This window comes from Malania oleifera, chromosome 12 (genome assembly GCF_029873635.1).
Source record: "Malania oleifera isolate guangnan ecotype guangnan chromosome 12, ASM2987363v1, whole genome shotgun sequence".
NCBI classification, from domain to species: Eukaryota; Viridiplantae; Streptophyta; class Magnoliopsida; order Santalales; family Ximeniaceae; genus Malania; species Malania oleifera.
Window position 1 is genome coordinate 70,563,916 of NC_080428.1, and position 24,549 is coordinate 70,588,464.

A 24,549-nucleotide genomic window follows, 5' to 3' on the forward strand; every position below is an offset into this window, starting at 1 on the left:
TTCACACTCGTTTCTAAAATAAGTTTCTATTCTAGAATAATTGAATTGAATATATTCTCATCTTGTTTGTTGTTTCCTTTCTTGTACCAAGAACCAATCTTCGTAAGTGTATATAATATGTTTGAGGGATCTATTTCTATAAAAAAAACTAAACTTAGTTGTTTTCAAATTTCACCCTAAGGTTGTCTATTCCTAGTGATGGTTGAAACAACACTAACTTTTATATGGTCATTTGATGGTATTATTTTTCTATCGTAAAATATTATATATCAGAATATAAAATCAAAATCCCAAAGAAATTGAAATTTTATGGGACTACAAACGCTTATGAGAACATAAGGGAATGCCCATGATCACAATCTTAAAAAATATTCAAAGAAAACCCCAAGCAAACTCAACAGCATTCTGGTTCTCAGGTAGCAGGAACCAAAATATTAATGACAATACGACTGAATAACTAGATGAAATGAGACAAGCTGGAGTGATGCACAATATGTTATTTCAAGGGATGAACTTGAAGACAAGTAAAATGAGGGAACCAAAAAATTGAATGGCTAAGTCACAGCACTAGCTACAAATTAGTTCAAAGGACTGAAAAGAATTTATTAACTATGAATCAGTGCACTGGGCAAGGGCCCGTCAAACAGAATGAAAGATGAAGAATAGAAGAAAGAATATAGCAGTGAATCGCATTTGGTTTACAAGAGGTGCAGCAAAATTATCCTTATATTTTCTAAGCAAACATTTTTTTGTTCATGCTCTTCCAGAAATTCTTTTTATGCTCTTGGAAGTGCCATATATTGAAAATCAAGTGGCATTGACACATGGAAAGTAATTCCCAAGCATTAATGCCTATCTCCTAATCAAAAACAATGTCATCGTGCTGTTAAGTGCCAATGGCAGGAAATGCGATGGATAGAAGCATATGTTCAAAGCCGACTGGCTTTGAAGCTCAGTTGCTTTGTTCATCATGTTGGAGACAAGGAGTTGAGAACAGAATGCAGTGGCACAATCATTGCATCTTGGAAGATTAGATGCCTCCACGACACTAGAATTTTATTGTTCCCACCCATAAACCGTCGCTGGCAGCCAGCAGTTATCATGAAAGGTATTTTTCATCCCATGAATCTTACACATGCCACACAAAATGTGCAACCTGCTTGGTCCTCTGAAGACCCCACTTGTTCACGAATATGACAGGTAGGTGCTGCAAATGTATTTCCTGAGGGAGAAGGAAAATGTAAGGTCAGTTTGACACAAAGAATCAAGACTTCTGGCACTCCATATGGCAGACAAAGCAAATGTTATGACTCCAGATAGCTACCTATAGGGAAAAAGTTGCTAGAAGAAAACCACACTAAATTGCTGATGCACATTACCAAAAAGAGCTTGCTTTTCGTACCAAAACGGAGGGTAAATCAGGATTCTGTGGAGTGAGATTGATAGATTCCACAAAAATGATAAAAGTGCGATCAAAATCCTAGTCTAACGAACCATCTATTGATGGTGCATCACATAAGATGTATACAAACAACACTAGGAAGCCTTCTTCACCATCTATTGAGGGGCTTCACATCTACGGTTTTTTGTTTATTCCCAATAACAGTGACCCCAGAGGACAGCACGCATCCTTTCACCAAAAAGCATTATAAATTCATAATTCAATTGCAAACAGTTTTAACCCTGTGGATGAGCCATGCCTTAATGGGGAATCTCACTGAGCAGAATCATCCAATGAGAGGATAACTGTACTTTGCTTTTCCATCAAATGTAACATTAGCACTGTTATACCTTCAAGTCAATATGCACCAATATGGACAATGCCACATAAAAAATTTAAAAAAACAAAACAAAACAAAATCAAAAACAAAAACAGAGACAAAATCAAAACAGAACAGAACAAATATAGTGCAACAGATAAAGAACTGAGAAAAAGAATCCTCAAATCACATGTTAACATACTTTGAGATCTCCTTTTGTTATCACTTCACAAGGAAAAATTTTAGCGTCCTAGGGAACTTTTTTGCTTCTCTTTATCACACTTTTAAATGGCTGAAATTATAATGACAAAGGAAGAAATTATTAAAATTTACAAACAACCATAACAACAATTTTCTCTGAAATAATAGCCGTGGTCACCCCACTAGCAAGTGCTGGAGAATAAGTATCGTCAGTTTGGGTTCTAATTCTTGCCCCTGGAGTTTGGAGGAATAAAGGGGACAATGCCCCCAAGTAACAGGCTAATTTACATCTGCACCCTCAGTTATCAATCACTAAAACAATTAACAATAATAATAATAATATCAAGTTATCAACTACAACAACAACAATAGCAACAGTTGTTCTAGCCTTCAGTCCTCATGATGTAGTTTATACTCCAAGTTCATATTGTCATACACTAGGGTCCACTGTGAAATCAAGGGATTGAAGCTTACCATCAAAGAGTGACAGAACATGTTTGTTCAGCAACTACAAAAGACGTCACAATATCTGCAAATTAAACGCAAAACTTAAACTGTGTTTTTAATGATTTTCACCTTGCATATTCTTTACCAGTATAGCTTGTTTTGGCCATCCTGACTAGCACATATAGCCAGGAGGTTGTACAAGCACTACTCAAAAACGTAGTGGGTATTACAATGGTTCCAGATTTGTATTATTGTTAAATTCATGCACACATAAGTTAGTCCAAGAAAATTATAAAAGCAACTACAGTGTCCGTTCCAGAAAACAGAAAATTATTTACGAAACTTAAAGATCATTCTCCTATTGTAAATTTGTATAGGTTTGAACATAGAAGTAGACGAGTAAATGAGTGAAGCTGGCCTACAAGCTACTTGATCTTGGTGCACTTTGTGAACTCAACCCTATAAAGCAGCATGGCAAAGAGTGCTCTCCCTTATCAACCACAAGAAGTTGGGGTATAACGTTACTTTGCATTGAGTTGATCTGATTTATATTTTCTCTAGAACTACCCATCCTCATGCAAATTTAAAAAATCCTGCCACACTGACCATCCTCCACGATGATGAAAAAGTGTGGAGGCTAATTTCAAACAAGTCGGTTATCTCATGAGAACTTTACAATTTGCTACAGTCTCAAACACTAGGTTTGAATTCTCTGTTCGTCGAACCAAAATGAGCAATGCTATATGCACAACTCAATCTCACATTCACCTTGCACAACCACTCAATGACATCTTTTGCAGTAGAGTGTTATAAAATGGGCTGGTGAGTGGTTGTGTAAACTGGTTATGGCCCTTATGGGAATGGATTGAACATCTAAACTTTCACAACGAAAATGAAAGTTGAGAAAGAGTAACTTTTTGCAGATCACTGGCGGTCATTTTAATGATTCTGAGACTTCAGAATCTCAGATTACAGTCTCTTAAGTATTTCTCTTGCACAATGCATATCATCAAGCTTGTGATAGATAATTTGGTACCCCCTTTTCTATGTCACTTTAAGATCTCAAGACAGACTTCTTTCAACTGGGAATGAATAGGAGACAGGAGTTTCATTTGTAAGGCATCTTCCTCAAGATCAAAGATACAAGTATGCTATCATAATGGAGGACCTGTTAGTTATGAAAATAGTTTTCATTTTCCATTCCTTTTTGTCTTTTTTTTGAAGAACTAGGGAAAAAAAAACATCTTCTTTTTCATTTTTGCAACATTAGTATTTAAAAAAAAAAAAAAAACTGAAGAAGAATAAAATGATTTGATACTATTCACTTCTGGAAAAAAGTTTCTTTTCCATTTCCAATTTTTCAAATAGCTATAAAAATACTGCCTTGTTTTCCAATTTTCTAAATTTGTACCAAAAAGTAAGGCAAGCACTACTTGTTTTCTAGATTTATGATTTTTGGTATATTTTTTGGAACATTAAAAAGTGTTGAAATATTTTCTAAAATATATTTAATGTTGTGGGCTTGTCCCACATTGGAAAGAGTGAAAAAAGAAAAGTCACTAATAAATGATAAGGTGGAATATTCTTTTAAAATTAGTTAAAAGATAGTGCTAGTATGTACCTTAGGACAGTCACTGTCTGCACACACATGCGCGCGTGGCGTGGATGTCACAGTCCGACTATTTTCACACCGTTGTGAAGGGTCGTGCAGCGCTAGCTAAAGCACTCTTACTTAACTAGCCAACCTATCGTTTACCAACATTTATGCACGAAACACTTTCATTCACATTCATTCAGATAGCAGCGGAAATAGTAATCAATTCATGAAATCCGTCGCAACCAAGCAGTAAACATTGAAGCAAACGTAATTCATTAACAAATCCTCCGTTGACATGTTGTACTTAACGAGGGAGGCAAGTAGGCTAAGCACGTTGACAATTACTAGTGAGTTTTACAATGACTGATGAACACTCACCCTCCCCTAAAGAGGTTTTTATGTAATTATCATCCTGATACTAGGAAACATCAAAGTGACCGAGGAGTCATACTGCCTTATTTGGCTTACAAAGACTCTACTAGCAGAAAATAACCTTACACTAGTATTTACATGATGGAAACTCATCCTAAGCACACGAGATAAGCGGTCACAGGCAAGCATAATGCCCTGAACAAGCTTAGCTCGTGACATTCTCCCCCACTTATGCGGTCGACGTCCTCGTAGACTTTTGGCGGTAGGTACATTTCAAATTTGTCCACGATCGGTTGAATATCTTCCGCAGAAATCCAACTGATTTCTTTGTCAACAAGGCATTTCCACTTCACTAGGAACTTCTGCCGCTTCTTCCTTGAGGATATGAACTTTCTATCTGCAAGGATCTCTTCAACTTCATATCTGTCAAGTTGCACTGTCTTCAACTCTACGCTGTTTGACTGACTTCTGCTCAAGTCGTTGGTGTTGGCGTTGAATGGCTTGAGGCAGTCAACAAGAAACTGTGGTCTTCTCTCCTGATCTGCCCATTTATTCGTCTGCTCAAAAGCTTTCTCCAAATAGGCTTGGGCAAACTCTGCATTCTTTCTTCCTTCACTGGTGAAGATGTACGCCCTGGGACTCTTTCGTCTGTATGGCTCGCCCACTGTGTGACGTAACAATGGCAACTAGCCTGTAACAAGCTCAAAAGGGCCCTTGTTGGTTGTTGGACGCCTTTGGGCGTTGCCACAAAACGGAGCCACATAAAGTAGTTGCACGCCATTCTTTTGGTTGTCGTTGACAAAATGGCACAAGTACTCATCTAGCAGCTCTCTGAATCTCTTCATCTATCTATCTGTCTGTCGATTGTAACTCAAAGAGATGTCAAGGTGTGACCTGAATATCCTAAAAAACTCTGTTAAGAAGTTGTCAGTGAACATTAAATCTTGGTCACAAATAATAACTTGGGGAAACCCCAATGTTTCACAACAGTCACAAGGAACAATTGTGTCGTCTCCTCTGCCGAACAGTACTTTGGTGCGGCCATGAAAGTACCATACTTCTTCTGCTCCCCCTTGTCTTGTTGGCAAGTGAGACAAGTTTTGGTATAATCAACCACATCATCCTGCATGTGCGGCCAATAATACCTCCCCAGTAGTCCCGTCATTGAAGTCATTCTCCGCAAATACCCCTCAACGAACTTCCTGCAGTATCTAGTAAGGCCAAGAAACGAACGCAACTCCTTCACTGTCGTGGGGATCTTCCGTTCTTGAATCATCCTTACCTTCTCCATACCCCTCCGGATACGACCTTGTTCAACCACTTGACCAAGGAATTTGTTGCTCCGCCAAGCGAAAGAGAAATTCTCCTTCTTCACATCTAGACTATTTCCCCTTAGCCTGTCGAACACCTTCTGTAGATGCTCTTCATGTTTCCTTTGAAACAACACCGATGCTCCCAACGGTGTTTTGGAAGGGCGAACACATCCCGCTTCCAATTCATCAAGCTGTTTCCCCAACTTTACTATCTCTCGAGGTGCAATCCGACATGGCCCTTTAGCAGGTGGTTTCACTCCTGATAACAACTCGATCTCATCCTCCACAGTCCGTCGTGAAGGCAAATTGTGAGGCAGCTTATCTGGCGACACCTCCTCATACTCATCCAACACCGCTTGGATGGTCGTAGGCTCCAGCTCTTGGCCTACTTCTTTGTCTACCACCATCGTGGCTAGACGTGTCTACTCACCCTTACCCAATCCTTAAATGAGTTGTATGGCTGAAAGGGACTTCCCGTCGTCTCCTTTCGTTGCAACGACTTGCACCATGCATGAGTGATCTCCCATCAGACATAGGGAACCAGCCGAAGGCATCAGCACTGCCCTCGTCCCCATTAGGAACTCCATTCCTAGAATGACTGGATAGTCATCCAATGGCACTGCTGTGAAATTCGCGTGACCTTCCCACTGTCCAAGCTTTATAGCCACTTGCTTGGCTACTCCCAGAGTAGGCTAGGCTACAAAGTTAACTACTTTCATGCGTCCTGTATCCTTCTCTAAGGATAAGTTGAGTCTCCATGCTTCCAACTGTGAAACAAAATTATGAGTAGCCCCCATATTCACCATAGCGCGAGTACTCTTCCCATTTATCTTCAAGTCTACAAACATTAACCCTTTTGCTCGTGTAACTTTCGGTGTTTTTGCCTTCTTTTCCGATGCGTTCACCAACCGCACTGAACCCACCCTTGGGGCATCATCCTCTTTCCCATCGTCTTCCACTACCTGTTCTGCAATGGAAGCCTGTAAAGCATCAAGTGATGCTTTGTGAGGACACTCAAAAACTCTATGAGGACCTCGACACAAGAAACACTCAAGTTTACTCTTCCCCTTTCCATTGGATGTGTTGAACCCTTGAGACGACGAAACTTCCTGTGAGATTGATGATTTAGAGTCGGCTCCCCCACTCTTGGGTTTGCCACTCTTGAAAGACTTTCCACTGTTTCCCTCTCCGCCAAACCGTTTGGACGAAGCGGTATCATCACTGGCGTAGTCAGTCAAGCGTTCTACAGCCGCTTGTGCAGTTGACAAGTCTTGAACCCTTTGCCTATGAAGTTCAGTTCTTGCCCACGGTTTCATCCCCTCAAGAAAATAGAACAACTTGTCCTTCTCCGACATATCCCGAATATCCAACATTAAAGCAGAAAATTATTTCACATATTCGCTGACTGACCCCGTATGCTTGAGATCTCTCAGTTTTCTCCTTGCATTATACTCAACATTTTCAGGAAAGAATTGGGCCCTGAGCTCTCTCTTCAAGTCTGCCCAACTATCAATTACACAGCTTCCATTTTCAATTTCTCTGTACTTGGTACGCCACCACAGTTTGGCATCACCAACTAAGTACATGGTCGCAGTATCCACCTTTGCCTGTTCTGAAGTCATCCTCACAATGTGAAAGTACTGCTCCACATCAAACAAGAAGTTCTCTAACTCCTTGGCATCTCGGGCACCCCCATACGTCATGGGTTCTGGCACCTTGGTCTTGCTAACTCCCGAAGTGTTGGAGTTCCTCATAGCAAGAACCATCACATTCAACTTTGCATCCATATCTGCCATCAGGGCCTGCAAAGCTTCCACTGTGTGGCGAAAGTCCTCTGACAAGTCGCCTAGCAAACCTATTTGATGTTTTTGTGATCCCATCACCTCATCAACAAGTTCTCTCATCTGGGCCACCTCCGTGGCCATAGTGTTGGTTGTTGTCTCAACCTATGCTTCCAGCACGCTGATCCTCTCAGCCATGTTTGGTGCCATGGTCACTTACCAAAGCTTCCCAAATCCAACAACAAAGGCAATCGAATTCACTTAGCAACTCATCCTTGGGCTCTCACCAAGTGTCACCGACTTGGCTTTGATACCAAATGTCACGGTCTGACTATTTTCACACTGTTGTGAAGGGCCGTGCGGCGCTAGCTAAAGCACTCTTACTTAATTAGCCAGCCTATCATTTACCAACATTCATCCATGAAGCACTTTCATTCACATTCATTCAGATAGCAGCGGAAATAGTAATCAATTCATGAAAGTCGTGGCAACCAAGTAGTAAACATTGAAGCAAACGTAATTCATTAACAAATCCTCCGTTGACATGTTGTACTTAGCGAGAGAGGCAAGTAGGCTAAGCACGTTGACAATTGCTAGTGAGTTTTACAATGACTAATGAACACTCATCCTCCCCTAAAGAGGTTTTTATGTAATTATCATCCTGACACTAGGAAACATCAAAGTGACCGAGGAGTCATACTGCCTTATTTGGCTTACAAAGACTCTACTAGCATAAAATAACCCTACACTAGTATTTACATATGGAAACCCATCCTAAGCACACGAGATAAGCGGTCACAGGCAAGCATAATGCCCTGAACAAGCTTAGCTCGTGACATGTGGACTGTAGGGCGCTAGTGGTATATTTAGATGGCATAATAGTACTTAACACTTAACACTTAGCACATTTGCATCGTTGCAAGATTGTGATCATTGATCATGATCGGATGGCGTAAAATTAATCTTAAATTTTTTATAAGATCATGTCGTGCGACCAAGGAGACACAAAGGGCGACTAGGTCGAGTTACAAGATTCCAAAGTACTAAATAACAGCAGGTTCACAGAATGGTTCGACCAGGGCGCGGCCAAGAAATCTTGGAAGTATGACCTGGTCGACTGTAGTATCAACCGTACACAGAAATCTTCCAAAGTGTGTCAACCAGGGTGCGACCAGGTAATTTTGGAGGTACAACTAGGTCGACGCACAACACTTTGAACAGTTGTGACTATTCATACTTTTGTAACTTTTGGGAAAAAACATAATTTTGTCTATTTAAAGACAGAATTAACACTACAAAATATACAGAAAAACTCATCATTCTCTCCTTCTCTTTCTCATCTAAAGTTTTCACAATTTATATCTTTTTCATATCTGAGTTATGTTTTCTGCAAAAATAGAATTTCATAAATCTATTTCAAATTTTTTTAAGGGTGTTTGTGATCAGTTTTCGTTTGTGTAAAATGCAAACTGATATCAAATAATATTCTGTACTTCATTGTATCTTAAAAACGTATTTGGTGACTCAATATACATCAATCTAGTAGAGGCAAATAACGTTTTAAGGAAAACGACACTGTAACATGTCTTGAAACATTTTCTATTCTGCAACATTTTATCTAATTAATTCTTACAAAAAGAAAGCGTCTTTCCACAATATTTGGAAATTTAAAATTTTGAATTTTTTTCCACACATTTTTTCCTACCTTTCTACCACAAATCTTGGAAAGCTGAAAATATATATATATATAACTAGATTTTTATAATTCTTTGGGTAATTGAAAATAGTTTTCCACAATTGAGAAGGCCCATAGTTTCTTCTAATCTCTTCTTCTTTCTCTCCGAATTTCTCTCCAAATCTCTATACCACTGTCTCTTTCTATTCATCTCCCTCCATCTTCTCCTCTTCTAATTTATATCCTTTCATCTCCCTTACTCTCCCTCATGTTATGAATTCTACGCTTTTCTCTTGCCCCCCATCTTGTCAGGTATCCCTACTTGATAAGGTATCGTGTACTTCAAGGGGTGGCGCGAGTTCCCTTATCTCGCACATAACCTCCGGCTTCCTTTCTCTTTAGAAGGAGCTTATTTTATATAAATACATTAAAAAAAACACCACTGGGTCCTATAAAAAAATTTTGGGAATCCATAACTAACAAAAATCATGATGGCATCACTTTATGAAATTCAAAATGTTGTCTAACACAACAAATTCTGGTCGGTGTCCATATTCAAAAGCCCCATTCTAAGTATTGAACTTATACCTGAAAATGGGGATCAAAGCTTCGACAATAAGATTCTCATCAAATGAAAGCCCAAAAATTCAAACAACATGCAGCAATATATAAAATAAAACTGAAAGAAACCGCCGAATTGACCAGAAAGATGGGCATCTTGTCACCTACTTACCTTGACTTTAACACAATTGCCAGTTTGCATACTAAAGAAAATGGGCACAGTTTTAACAGGCATGGAAATCATTCTCCATTGCTTTATGTAGCGCATATTTAGGGTGGGACAGAAGACTTACACTCCAGTCACAGCCTTCTATTCATGTTTTGGGAACTCTTCCGAAAATGCGAGCTCCTTGATTCGTTCACAACTGCTGCTATTAAAGATTTAAATCCCTTCTTCTAGACCCACCAATGCTCGCATCACCTAACAGTTTACTGCTCATTAAAAAACCAAAACTTACCCAAAAAAATAAACGAAGAATTATTAGAGAGAGAGAGAGAGAGAGAGAGAGAGAGAGAATGGTGGAAAGCATCAGAATAAGCAGTTGCAGTGAGATTCCCATAAGAAATTCTTCAGGATGACGAAACAGACTGTCATTCAGGACTCTCATCAAACACGTGACATGCTATCCTGATTCCCGGATGCGTGATCAACTGATCGCCAACGTCGTGAAAATGGTTTCACTTTCTAATCTCAAAATAACAGTAGACATCGTCGTCAATGTCGGTAAAAGGATGGGGGGGGGCTCTGTACGGTGTTTGGAATTTTTGTCCATGTCGTCGTCACCAATGAAATTTCGATTACCAAGGAAGTCCAGAGAATCATTTGCTGCCGCCCAGCTGTGCTCGCAGTACGGGTTTCATGGCACCTTGTGAGCTGTGATCGCAGTCAGGGTGAATTCTTAGGCTGCGTTTCCTCTGTGACATCCTTTCCGAGAGTGCGCTGGGTAAAATATCCCATGTTGTTTAGTTAAATCCCTAATTAATATAGGTACCATATTTTGAATTAAGTTTTAAAATTTCATTCCCATGAAATCTTTTTAAGTTACAATTATTGAGAATATTTAGACATGAATTTAGAGACCCATATGGAGGATCTTATTCTCTAAAACTCCTAATTCCAATTTCTTTTTCACGAATCCAACCCTTATTTTTCTTTTGAGGTAAAAGAATAAGAATTCACACTCTTATGAATCTTGTTATGCCAATTAGTTAAAAAATTTTCACAAGATAAATATCACATTCCAAAAATTGAAGCCCTCAAAAATTTTATTTTACTTTTTTATAAAAATATTGTTTATTCATGAAGGAGAAATCCCCAAGTATTTATTCGGTATTAGTTTATTTTTAATTTACATTTTTGAATAATAAATAATGCATATGCTTGTTAATTGTTTTCATTTATATTTTCATTTATGCAAAAATTGAAACTAAAACTTATGACTTTCACTTGTTGCAATAAACTGTTGTTGCACTTTAATTCCATAACTATATAAAAAGACAATAAAAGTGATCCTTCAAAACAAATATTTTTACTATTTTCAATTTTCATGCCAAACTTTTTTTAAGCATAAAAAAAGTGAATTCAAAATTAACATAATAATTAAATAAAATAATCATAATTAGTTTCATTCTTTATTATAATATTTCTAATTTATATACTTTTAATAATATTTTTGAATTACTATTTGATTCAAGGGTGATAAAAATAAATATGATTTCAATTACGTCTTAAATTTGTTTTAATTTTGAAAATATTAATGTAACAGTTTTCAAGTTTTAGTTTTATTTGTAATTTCAATTTTCATTTTATGGTTTCATTTTCGTAATCTCTTATGATGATAATATTAGGCTCTTAAAAAATTGTTGTGCAAATAGCTAGAAAACTTTTAACAATAAATGTGTGAGCAACAATTTGGGTCAGACAACATATTAAATTAGGTATTCACTTTTTTTTCACTTTAAAATTTTTAATTTGGTTATTATTTTTAAATTTTAATAGATTTTAATGTGATTTCAATCCTATACAAACCAATCTAAACTGCTAAATCGACATTTTTTTTTTTTTTATTACTTCGGCTTACTCTCATCCCTATCACCACCAGCGAACTCTCTAGTGGACACTCCCCTTCCAGGCACACAACTTGGCACGCAACCTGGCAGGACCGGCGAGAGAGAATAATCTCACGCTTGCACGCACGGCGCCCTCCACATGTGTAGGAGTAAATCGCTAAATCGACATTTTATTTATTTTATAATATGTTGCCTTCTTTTTGTGAATGATGAGGACAATCGTGACATTCTATTGCCGAACACTCCCCAACACCCCTCCTACCCTAAAATCCTCATTCCCCTTCCATATAATTGAAGGAATTCTCTACAAGGGGACTTGAACTCTAAACTTGCTCATAGCGAGCCCAAGGCGCAAACCCTCGGACCAAAGTGCAAATTCAATAGACTGTTTTTTTAAACTGTTATGCTTTTAAATTATCTTACTTTGTGGGAAAGTTTTCAATGTCACAAACATGTGATGACACAAGCCCACATGGCAAGGGTTCACTAGCCTACACTACTAAGTACCTCACACTACTAACTAAAGAAAAAAATGAAACAAAGGATTTGGGAGAAATAATAATTTTATTTCAATGAATGGTAACATGAACACTTAGGCTATACAAAGAGTAGTATTTAAAAAAATACATAATACAGTTGTGATTTTTGAATTCCATAAAATCGAGTCTTTTGGCGATTGGTATCGGATCTTCAATAAATGTACAATAACGGTCAAGTCTTTCGATGAAACCATCAATGATTTGCTATTGAGTTCAGTTCTGTCTCAAACCGTCGATGTAACCGTTGACAGTAATGTCGACGGTTTGCTTCAGAATTGTGTACTGTTTGAAACCTTCGATCTAGCCATTGACGGAATGATCCTCACTAAGTCCAAACTTTCGAAGGAGTAAAGTGGATGGGTTCCATGAAATGCAAAATATGGAGTTTCAAAGTTGAGAGCTAATGAGGGCAGCTGATTCATGACATAAACAATGGTAGTGAAGGCTTCTACCCATAAATACAAAGGTGCATCACAGTGAAATAACATTGTCATACCTAGTTCTCTTATAGTCCTATGGTGTCTATCAACCATACCTATTTGCTCGGGCGTATATGGTGTTGATACTTGATGCACATTGCCTGTGGAAAGAAAGTGAGTAGACAATCCCAGGAGTGTCGTGGTGGTCTCATATCGTCGATCTAGTGGCTAATGGAGCCAGAATCGAAGAGAGAAGGGATAGAAATTGTAGAGGAGAGAGAAAAGGAGTTTCGCTGAATTTTCTATGTAAAAAAATCTAAGTTTAACACTATTTATACCCTGGGCTTCATCAACGAGCCACATCACCTCGTCGACAAGGTCAAGAAGGAGGTTCGTCGACAAATGCCTTCTTCTCATCAATGAAATTCACAACCTGAAAAAGCAGTCCCTCGATATTTCCTCGTTGACGAGACGCACCCTCGTCAACGAGTCCAAAATGCCACGTTGTCGATGGAGTCTGCTGCCGTCCCCTTTTCTATTTCCATTTTCCTTTCTCTTTATTATTTAAATACCTTTATTTCTCAGGTCATTACATTCTTCCCTCCTTAGAAAATTTCTTGCTCGAAATTTACTATTCATACGATTCATCCTTAAGATAAACGGTCTACTTCTTTTATTACTTACCCTCGCTTATGGTGGAGGAATATCGTGATCACATAGGTAGCTCTAAAAGATTACAACTATAAAAGAAATTCCCCCAAAACCAAAATACTACCTATCATATACTCTATATTACAATTACACTATACTAAACAATATAAAAATCATTGCTACCAAAACTTATACATCACTGCTATAATCCACTGAAAAAATGGGGGTATTTCTGTCTGATCTCATCTTCAAGCTCCCAAGAAGCTTCTTCTATTGCATGATTTTTCCACAAGACTTTTGCTAGTAGTATTTTTTTTGCTGCGCAATTCCTGTTTTTTTCTATTTAGGATCTGCACTGGAGCTTCCTCATATGCTAGATTACCACTAAGTTCTAATTCTGTGTAGCTGATAATATGAGAAGAATCTGGGATGTAACGACTTGCTATTCATTTTCCAGTTTTTTTTATACTATAAAATTTATAATGCTTTGATACAAAACTGGATTAAACCAAACCATCAACCTAAGCAGCGAGAAGCGAAATTTATATAAACACAACCATATATAAATATAAACAATACCAGAGTGCTAAAATGTTCCCCAAAATATACATATATGATTGTTTCCCAAAATACCCTCAACTGGGCTAGGGCTATACATAAATACTCCCAAAAATACTCACTCTACTGACAGAGCGGTACTGAAGCCGCTCTACCTGTGAGCTTGATCTGCTCGCCTACCTGGATCACCTGAAAAATATTAATTTAATGGGATGAGACGACGCTCAGTAAGACGAAATATGTTATTGTTAGTGTGTGGCAAATGAGTTACAATACTATGAAAATTCGTTTCTATATAATAATGTATAATTGAATCTGTAAATGCAGTACAAATCATATAAACCACCACCATTTTTCATGTTGCTTAACATATTTGTATTTTAGGTTTCTATACGTAATACTTTTAATATATATACGTATATTTCCTATTTCTATGAAACTGTACATACATAATAATAACTGAAAACTTCCCTGGATGGATAACTATATATCATGATTTAATCCCTCATGACAAGGTTGTGCGGCTCGTAGGCGGGATCTATCCTTGTTGGCTGACCAGGATAAACCACTATACTCTGTCAGTCTGATCAACCCTCCTCAACCCATATCTGATGAGGAGTCTGTCCACACGTGGGCTCTATACGATCGACTTACATACCACGTATTATCTGAATAGGTGGTTGCACTCTATACTGTATATAGCTACGGTACCGTGTTCTGTAAACTGTATTTGTAATGTCCATCAGGGTCTAATATTATATAATACATCTCTATATACAACTATCTATTTTACCATGATTATGTAATAACTGTATTAACTATGACGTTGTGATAAACTATATCTATATCAACTGTATTTCTGAAATGAACTGTAAAATTGTATGTCATGGTACTGTAAACTGTATAATCATGATATTCTGTAATTGCTATAAAACATATCCACTGTCTGTACATTTCATAAAATATAACTCTAAAAAACACTGTAAAGCATGTTTCTGTACTATATCTATATTCTCAAGTCACACAGTAATTTAAAACATATTATTCATAATTGATAAACTATATAAAATTCTGTTGTGAATCATAATCTGGTAGAAATATACATTTCATACTGAAAATCATTCTAAAAACTGCCTAGCATAGCATATTTCCCTTACCTAATTTCCGCTTAAATCCTTCTACTGTGATGGGTCCTACACTCGCAGGGTTCTCCACTCAACACCCTGAAAACTATATATCCCAGAACAAAATTGTAGCGACCCTAATTTTCTTTAACATAAAATGTAATATAATGAATAAATGGTCAACTTGAACCTGTGGGTAACGGGGACACCTGTCATCCACAGTGAAAACCTAAGCAGCAGTAAAAATAAATTCTCAAACATCCAACCACAAGACATAATACTAGAGTTTACTATATTATCAAAATACTGTTACTATATACAACCTCCAAAAAGTCAAAATAATACTAGGATCAAATAACAAAAACTCCCGATCCTAGTTCAATGCTTACCCTTCTAGAAGGGAAGCTCCAATCACTCAACGGGGGCCCTGGCCAGCCGGTCTCTCTGGATTTCCTAAAAATCATTTAATTTTCGGGGGTGAGACACTTCTCAGTAAGGGAAAATAAACTAAATACAGCTGTATGGTAACATGAATATTTAATGCAATTATACATATACAGTACGTTTCATAAATCGGAAAAACATTCATCATATCATACTGAATAATCATACATTTTCATATTTGCTAATAACTCATAACGTACATAAAACATCTGTTATAACTGTAATGCTGAAAATACTCCCAGGATGAATAGCTAGTTCGTGTCATATATTACCCCCCATGACCGGTTGTGCAGCTCGAAGGCGGGACCCGACAATGGCTGGCCAACCACTGCTGAATCAAATATGTCTATAAGTACGATGGGCCCGCCACACCCTAGTCCGGACTACCAGGTGGACGTCCACACTCTACTGAAAGCCGCATCGACTATCCATCTCCCATCCCCTCGTGGGATGGTTAGCACTAATCTGACGTAGATATCTGATCTATAACATAGCTACGATACCGAGTCCCTGAACTGAACTAAACTAACATCCTAATTGTGATAACATATAATACATTACCATATATAACATCATTACAGCCTCATGCCGAAAATATAGTAATTACGGTCTCGTGCCGAATATAACATAATTACGATCTCGTGTCGAATATAACATAATTATGGCCTCGTGCCAAACATAACATAAATTACGGCCTCGTGCCGAGCATAGCATAAATTACGGCCTTGTGCCGATAATATAAATACTTGGCCTCGTGCCAGGATCGTTTCAGGTATATATATATTCTAAAAATAAATCATTTATCATATATTCATCAAAATCATCTCAACATCACTCATCTTTTCATAATACCTGAAAAACATGCTTTACTCGTAAAATCTTTCATATCATAATACGTTCACATAAAATAATATTCATGCCACACATATGCTGTTAAAATTCATACTTCATATTCTAAAATCATGATTTTCTGGCATCTCATACATACATATACAGTATAATCATCATAGTAGTATTTTCCCAATCGTACATTTCATTCGTAATAAACACATATAACATATGCTTTTCGGAAAATATATTTACTCATAATTAATAATAATTTGCATGAAAAATAACTGCTTTATTTTATTCTCTTACTTGGCTACTGAGAAAGCCCCTAAATATCCTAATCTGACCCCTGTAGGATTTCCTGCTCAATACCCTGAAACTGAAAATTCTCAGTATTAAACCTTAGTATTTTCATGCGTACGTCATTTCTTATAACTATCATAAAGTCTAATTTGGCTTAAAAAACCTTACCTCAACTCAAGGATGATTTCCAACTCGCTTTCCCAAACGATTCGCTCCGACAAACTCGTAGAGAACTTAGCCCGGAGCATCGTGGTGACTTCGGATTATCGATCCGGCGTAAAATAGGCCCGGAATCTAAGAGAGAAGTGAGAGAGAGAGAAAAAGAGAGAGAGAGAGAGAGAGAGAGAGAGAGAGAGGCGCTGAAAATGATAAAATATCCCCGTTTTTCACTATTTATACTGCCAGATTTGTCGACGAGACACGTCACTTCGTTGACGAATCCTTCAGTAAATTTGTCGATGAATCCCTACGTTCTTCGATGAAATTCAGAACAACCCAAACCGCCTCTCAATATTTTCTTATCGACGAAGCCCTGTGTTCATCGACGAAGCTTGGCAGTTTTCCATCTGTTCCCGTTTCCATTTTTCCTCCTTCTTTATAATTTAAATTCCATTTTCATTCGGGTTGTCACAAAAATATTACTATATCTACGTCTACAACATTTCCTACAACTGCTGGAAAGTCAAATTTCAACAAAAAGGTCTTATCCTGAATCTGAGATGAGATTCAACTTTGTCCCACCGACGATCCACTCCAGCAAACTTGGAGAGAACTTCCCCAGGAGCATCATGGTGGCCTCAGATCGTCGATCTGGTGATTAACGAGGCCAAAATTGAAGAGAGAAGAGGGAAGGACCATAGAGGAGAGAATACAGGGTTTCGGTGAATTTTCTACGCAAGAAAATGAGTTTAGCACTATTTATACTACGACCTTCGTCGACGAGGGACATCATCTCGTCGACGAATCCTGTAGAAAGTTCGTCGACCAACCTGCACCCTCATCGATGAATTTCAGACTTCCAAGAATCCTCTCTTGGTATCTTCTCGTCGATGAAACTTGTCTTTGTCAATGAGGACCTGATAAATTTTCTCGGGTCATTACATCCCAAAGTGCAACTTCGTCAACAAATGTGAAGCGTTCGTCAACGAAGTCGACTGCCTTCTTCTATTACTATTTCCATTTCTCTCCCTCTTTATTATTTGAATACCATTATTCTTCCGGTTGTTACATGGGATGTATTCCTTAGCATAGAAACATGAAATACATCATGAATTCTGTATAGAGATGGTGGTAAAGTTAGCCAATGGGCAACTGACCCAATCTTCTCAAGTATCTCAAATGGGCCAATGAACCTAGGGCTCAACTTACCCTTCTTTTCAAACCTCATGATTCCCTTCCGTGGTGCTATCTTCAGCAATACATGGTTTCCCACCTCAAATTTCAATTCCCGACGGTGAGTGTCTGCATAACTTTTCTGCCGACTCTGTGCTGCACTGATTCTATCTCGAATAAATCAGACTTTATCATACGCTTGTTGTTCTATCTCTGGACCCAAAACTTACCTCACCTAGCTCACTCCAGTATAAAGGAGAGCGACACCTCCTACCATAGAGCGCTTCATAAGGAGTCATGTCTATGCTGGTCTAATAGCTATTGTTGTAGGCAAACTCCACCAGCGGCAATATTGGGTCTAGCTACCACCAAAATCCATCACACACGTTCGCAGCATATCCTCAAGAACCTGGATTTTTCTCTCTATCTGACCGTCTGTATAAGGATGGAAAATGGTACTAAATGCCAACTGATTCCCCAAAGCCTCCTGTAAACTCTTCCAGAAGTGCGATGTAAAACGTGGATCACAGTCTGAGACTATGGATATCGGCACTCCATGGGGTCAAACAATCTCCTATACATAAATCTCTGCTAGTCTGTTCATAGGGTAGCTAACTTTAATAGGTAGGAAATGAGCCGTCTTTGCCAGCCTATCAACAATCACCCAAATGGCATTCTGACCATGTGGCGCCGACAGTAGCCTAATAACAAAATCCATGGATATGTGGTCCCACTGCCACTCAGGAATGAAAAGTAGCTGCAACTGTCCCGCTGACCTCTAGTGCTCAACTTTAACCTACTGGCACGTCAAGCACTACTGTACAAATTCTGCAATATCCCTCTTCATGCCACTCAACCATAAATACTTTCGCAGATCCCTATACATTTTCGTACTACCAGGGTGAACAGTGTATAGAGATCTGTGAGCCTCTTCTAGAATTGTTCTCTTATTGCTATCATCCGCAAGCACGCACAATCTAGTGCAAAATCTCAAAGCCCCATCGTCAAAAATACTGAATTCCTATCCCTAACCATCCTGTATTCTGACTATTACTTTTGCTAATTCTGGATCATTTCTTTGGGAAGCTTTAATCCTTTCATATAGTGCAGGCTGTACAACGAGACTGGCAATAAATACCTGAGGATCATCTTCCACTAACTCCACGCCAAGCCTTTCCAAATCCATCAAAATTGGGTGCTGAATTACTACTACTAACTGTGTTGTATCCTTTGATTTACGGCTCAGAGCATCAACCACCACATTTACTTTACCTGAGTGATAACTGATGGTACAGTCATAATCTTTAATGAGTTCTAACCATCTCCTTTGCCGCATATTCAACTCTTTTTGTGTGAAGAAATATTTTAAACTCTTGTGATCAGAAAATATTTCACATTTCTCACCATATAAGTAATGCCTCTAAATATTTAGTGCATGCACCACTTCAGTCAATTCCAAATCATGAGTAGCGTAGTTCTTTTCATATTCTTTCACCTGCCTGGAAGCATACGTTACCACCCTACCATGCTGCATCAGTACACAACCGAGCTCTTCGGAAGACACGTCACTGTAAATTACATAACCATCACCTCCTGATGGAATCGTTAGTACTGGTACAGTGACAAGTCGCTGCTTTAATTCATGAAAACTTTGCTCGCATTCTTCATCCCACCCAAATCTAGCATTCTTCCTGGTCAAACATGTGAGAGGTCCTGATAAGGCTGAAAACCCCTCAACGAATCGACGATAATAACCTGCCAATCCCAAGAAACTTCTAACTTCCTACACGTTCTTTGGCCTGGCCCAATTCACTACCGCGTCAATCTTGCTAAGATCCACTGAAATCACATGGCACAAAAACGCAAGCAACCTTCTCAAGCCAGGACTCACACTTACTAAACTTGGCATAGAGCTCTTTCTCCTTAAGCATCTGCAGCACCTGTCTCAAATGTACCTCATGATCCTCAAAACTCCTTGAGTACACCAGTATATCATCAATAAAATCCACTGCAAACTGATCTAAATACTAGTGAAAGGCTCTATTCATTAAGTCTATGAACACAACTAGGGCGTTCATCAGACCAAATGGCATAACGAGAAATTCGTAGCGCCCGTACCTGATTCTGAAGGCTGTTTTCGCAACATCTTCTGCTTTTACCCTCACTTGATGATAACCTAATCTGAGGTCAAACTTGGAATACACTCGTGTACCTTGGAGCTGATCAAATAGATCATCTATACAGGGTAGAGGATATTTATTCTTAATAGTGACCTTGTTTATCTCTCTATAATCAATACACATCCTCATAGACCTTTCCTTCTTCTTCACAAACAACACTGGAGCTCCTCATGGCGATACACTGGTTCGTTTAAATTCCTTATCCAGCAAGTCTTGCAACTGATCTTTTAATTCTCTCAATTCAGCTGGAGCCATTTGACAAGGAATTTTAGAGATCAGCGCTGTACCTGGAGGTAAATCTATAGTAAAATCCACCTCGCATTCAAGAGGCAACTTAGGTAGCTCTTCTGGAAAAACATCTATAAATTCTTGCACTGCTGGTGTATTTTCAAGCTTCAATTCATTTCATGATACTTCCTTTACAAAAGCCACAAACCCCTGACTTCTGTCCAAGAGCAATCTGCATGCCTGCATGGCTGTCACTAGCTACAACGGAGCTTGTATGCGTGAACCAATAAACCTGAATTCTTGTTCACCCGGGGGTCTGAAAATCACTTCCTTCTAGTGGAAATCAACACTGACGTGATTTATTGCTAGTCCATACCCAGTATTACATCAAACCCACACATATCCAACACGATCAGGTCAGCTGGTAACATTCTCCCTTGTATTTCTATTGAAAAGCCTCTGAGTACCCTTTGACACCTCATCACTGACCCTCACGGTGTAGCTATTGATAACTCTATATCTAATGACTGGGTCTCACTTCTAGATAATTTGACATAAGACGCAGAGATAAAGGAATGAGTAGCACCTGAGTCAAATAAAACAATAACTTGATATGATAGAACAAAAAAAGTACCTGTCACCACATCTGTAGCAGCCTCAGCATCACCCGACATCAATGCGTAAACCCTCACCGGGGCTACATTCCTCTACTGGTCTCCCCAAGCCGCCTGATATCCTCCCCGATAAGGCCTTGGAGCTAGAACCTGGTCTGGCGGTCCTGGGCATGCACGTGTCATGTGGCCCGGTCTCCCATACTGGAAGGTCCTGGTCTGTCCTCCCCAGCATTCGTGCCACTGCTTCTTGGGTCCATCTTGAAAAACAAGGAACATACATTAAGAACCTTATCTCCTGTACAAACGTAATCTATTTCATTTAGCTTGAATCTTACATTCATACTTAACTTTCTCCCTTGTCTAAGTTCAAAATCAAATCTTGTAACCTAGACACACAACCCGAAAATAGTTTACTATGGTTTTCCTAAAATCGTCACCCCAGGAAAAATATAGAAACCACCACGGAAATCATGTACCTAGACTGTAGAACAACCTCAAATCCTTTCCTATACTCTAATATTGCTTTCGCTGCACTCTAAGTCTACAGAACCTAACAACTTAGGCTTTGATACCAAACTATAACGACCTGCTAAATTTTTTTTTTAATATTTAATATTCATGTATACTGAAATTTTACTCTACTCTAATACCTGCTAATTCAAATCTAGCTGACAACCTAAGCAGCGAGAAGCTGAATTCACATACATCTATAATCATATATATATACAATACCAGAGTGCTAGAATACTCCCAAAATATACATATACAACTATTCTCAAAATACCCCTAGCTGAAACTATGACTATACATAAATAATCTCCCAAAATACTCACTCTACTGACAAGGTAACACTGTAGCCCCTCTACCTGCGAGCTTGATCTGCTCACCTAGCTGGATCACCTGAAAAATATTAAACCATTGGGACGAGACAACGTTCAGTAAGACAAAATATGCTATTGTTAGTGTGTGGCAAGTGAGCTACATGCTGGTAAAACCTGACTTAAAAAATATCATAAATAATAAAGCTGAGTCAAACCTATATGCCTATTGCAATATAAATCACACCTATGTTGCTTAACATAAACTGATTTTCCTGAACATTTATTCATAATACTACTAATATCTATAGGTATGACTATTTTCTATAAATCTGATTATACATATATATAATAACTGAAAAGATTCACTGGATGGACAACTGAAAGTCATGATTTAACCCCTCGTGACAGGATTGTGCGGCCCGAAGGTGGGACCTAACCTAACTAACCGACCAAGGTAAGTCAACTGAAGTCCGACAGTCAGATCGGCCCCCTCAACTCATATCTGATGGAGAGCCTGTCCACAACATAGGCATGATCGACTTCTGAATACCACATACTATTTGGAGTAGTGGTTGCACTCTGAACTGAATATAGCTACGGTACCGTGCTCCGCTGGCTGAATATGGTCTATCAGGGTTTGATACTATATAAGTAACTAATATTTCTAAACTACTGTTTTTACCATAATTGTGTAGCAACTGAAATAACCATAACATTATATAAACTGATCTGAATAGACCGTAATAATTGAATATCTGTGATATCTGCATGACTAAATAACTGAAATATCTGATTAACTGTAGTAAATGAATGTTATGGTTCTGAAATTTGTATATTATAGTATTTTAAAAATACTGTAAAATACAAGTTTCTGTACGTATACCGTAAATCATGGTATTCTAAAAATCATATAAACCCTGTGTTGATCTAATATTAAACTCATGCCACACAACTAAATAATAATATTATCAGGCTTTGAAAACTGTATATATGGTCTGAATAATAATTTGCTAAAAACATATGATTTGTACTAAATCATAATTGCTTAGCATAGCATATTTCCCTTACCTGATTCCTACTAAAATCCCCTACTGCAATGGGTCCTACACCCGCAGGGTTCCCCACTCAACACCCTAAAAATAACATTTACCATAACAAAACATCACTATTTCTTCAACTACTACATTTCCTACAACTGCTAGAAAGCCAAATATTACATAAAAGACCTTACCCTGAATTTGGGATGAAATTCAACTTCGTCCCACCAATGATCTGCTTCAGTAGACTTGGAGAGAACTTTCCCATGAGCATTGTGGTGGCCTCAGATCATCGATCCGGCGACTAACGGAGCTAGAATCGAAAGGAGAAGGGAGAGAAATCGTAGAGGAGAGAGGAAAGGAGTTTTGCTGAATTTTCTGTGTAAAAAAATCCAAGTTTAACACTATTTATACCCTGGGCTTCGTCGATGAGCCATGTCACCTCATTGATGAGGTCAAGAAGGAGGTTCGTCGATGAATGCCTTCTTCTCCTCGACAAAATTCAGAACTTAAAAAAGTAGTCTCTCGATATTTCCTCGTCGATGAGACGCGCCCTCGTTGACGAGTCCAAAATGCCACGTCAAGTCTGCTGCTATCCCCTTTTCTATTTCCATTTTCCTTTCTTTTTATTATTTAAATACCTTTATTCATCGAGTCATTACACCAAACCTCTTCAAAAGTCTGAACTCGATGGGAACTAAAGGTCCTTGGTTTATCAGGTAAGCTGTAGTACTAACAGCATCAGCCCAGAAATTTTTTGGTAGTCCACCATGCAACCTCATACTCCTAGCACACTCATTAAGAGTTATGTTCATGCACTCAACCACACCATTCCATGTGTAGATCAATACTCTCTGAACCCTCCATCTATGTACTCTCCTCCATTGTCCAATCTCAAACACTTTATGTAAAAACCCAATATATATATATATATATATATATATATATATATATATATATATAAAACAGATTAGTGGATTGATATCAAAATAAATAGATTATTATTATTATTATTAATTAATTAATTAATTGAATTTAAAAGAAAAAGGAAACAAAAATTTAATTAATTAAAATTTATTTTTATTTTTTATTAATAAAATATATTATTAATATTAATTAAATATATATATATATATATATATATATATATATATATATATGTTAAACCACCTGAAGCTAAGCTTCAGGTGGATTCTATTTTAAATTCAACCCCCCCCCCTTATCATCTATCTTCTTCTTCTGCTTCTTTCTTTTCTTCTTCTTTTATTTTCCTTTTCCTACAGCAGCGCAAGTCCTCTCTCTCTCCTCACGTTCTCTCTCCCTCTCTCCTCGATTTCATGACAGATTTTTGCCCGATCAAAAATCCAAAGATACCACTGGACTCCATTCGCCGCTGCCGTCATTTCTACCGGAACGGATCGATGGTAGGAGTGGCGTAAGCGTATTCCCTAGGGTAAGTTATTTTTTCCTTTTTCTTTAATTTCTTGCAAAATATAAGCCCAATTGATGAACGGACACTACCACGAGAACCTAGGGATGATTCTCTACAAGTCTAGTGGGACGAAATTCTCGTGGGGGTATTAGGCCAAAATCCCAAATTTGGGGTGCGGCGATTATTAAGGGGCTTATTTTTAATTAATTAGCATTAATTTATAAATGCTAAAATATTAAGCATCTGAGACTGAAGTAGGATT

General features: G+C 38.1%; 1 long non-coding RNA gene across 1 annotated transcript; it reads right to left on the reverse strand.

Moving 5' to 3' along the window:
• Positions 1 to 578: 578 nt before the first annotated feature.
• On the reverse strand, positions 579 to 10,774 carry LOC131145027 (uncharacterized). Its single transcript, XR_009133945.1, has 2 exons — positions 10,001 to 10,774; positions 579 to 1,222 (listed from the first exon to the last, which is right to left on the reverse strand). It is a non-coding gene; the product is annotated as an uncharacterized LOC131145027 (long non-coding RNA).
• Positions 10,775 to 24,549: the final 13,775 nt, after the last annotated feature.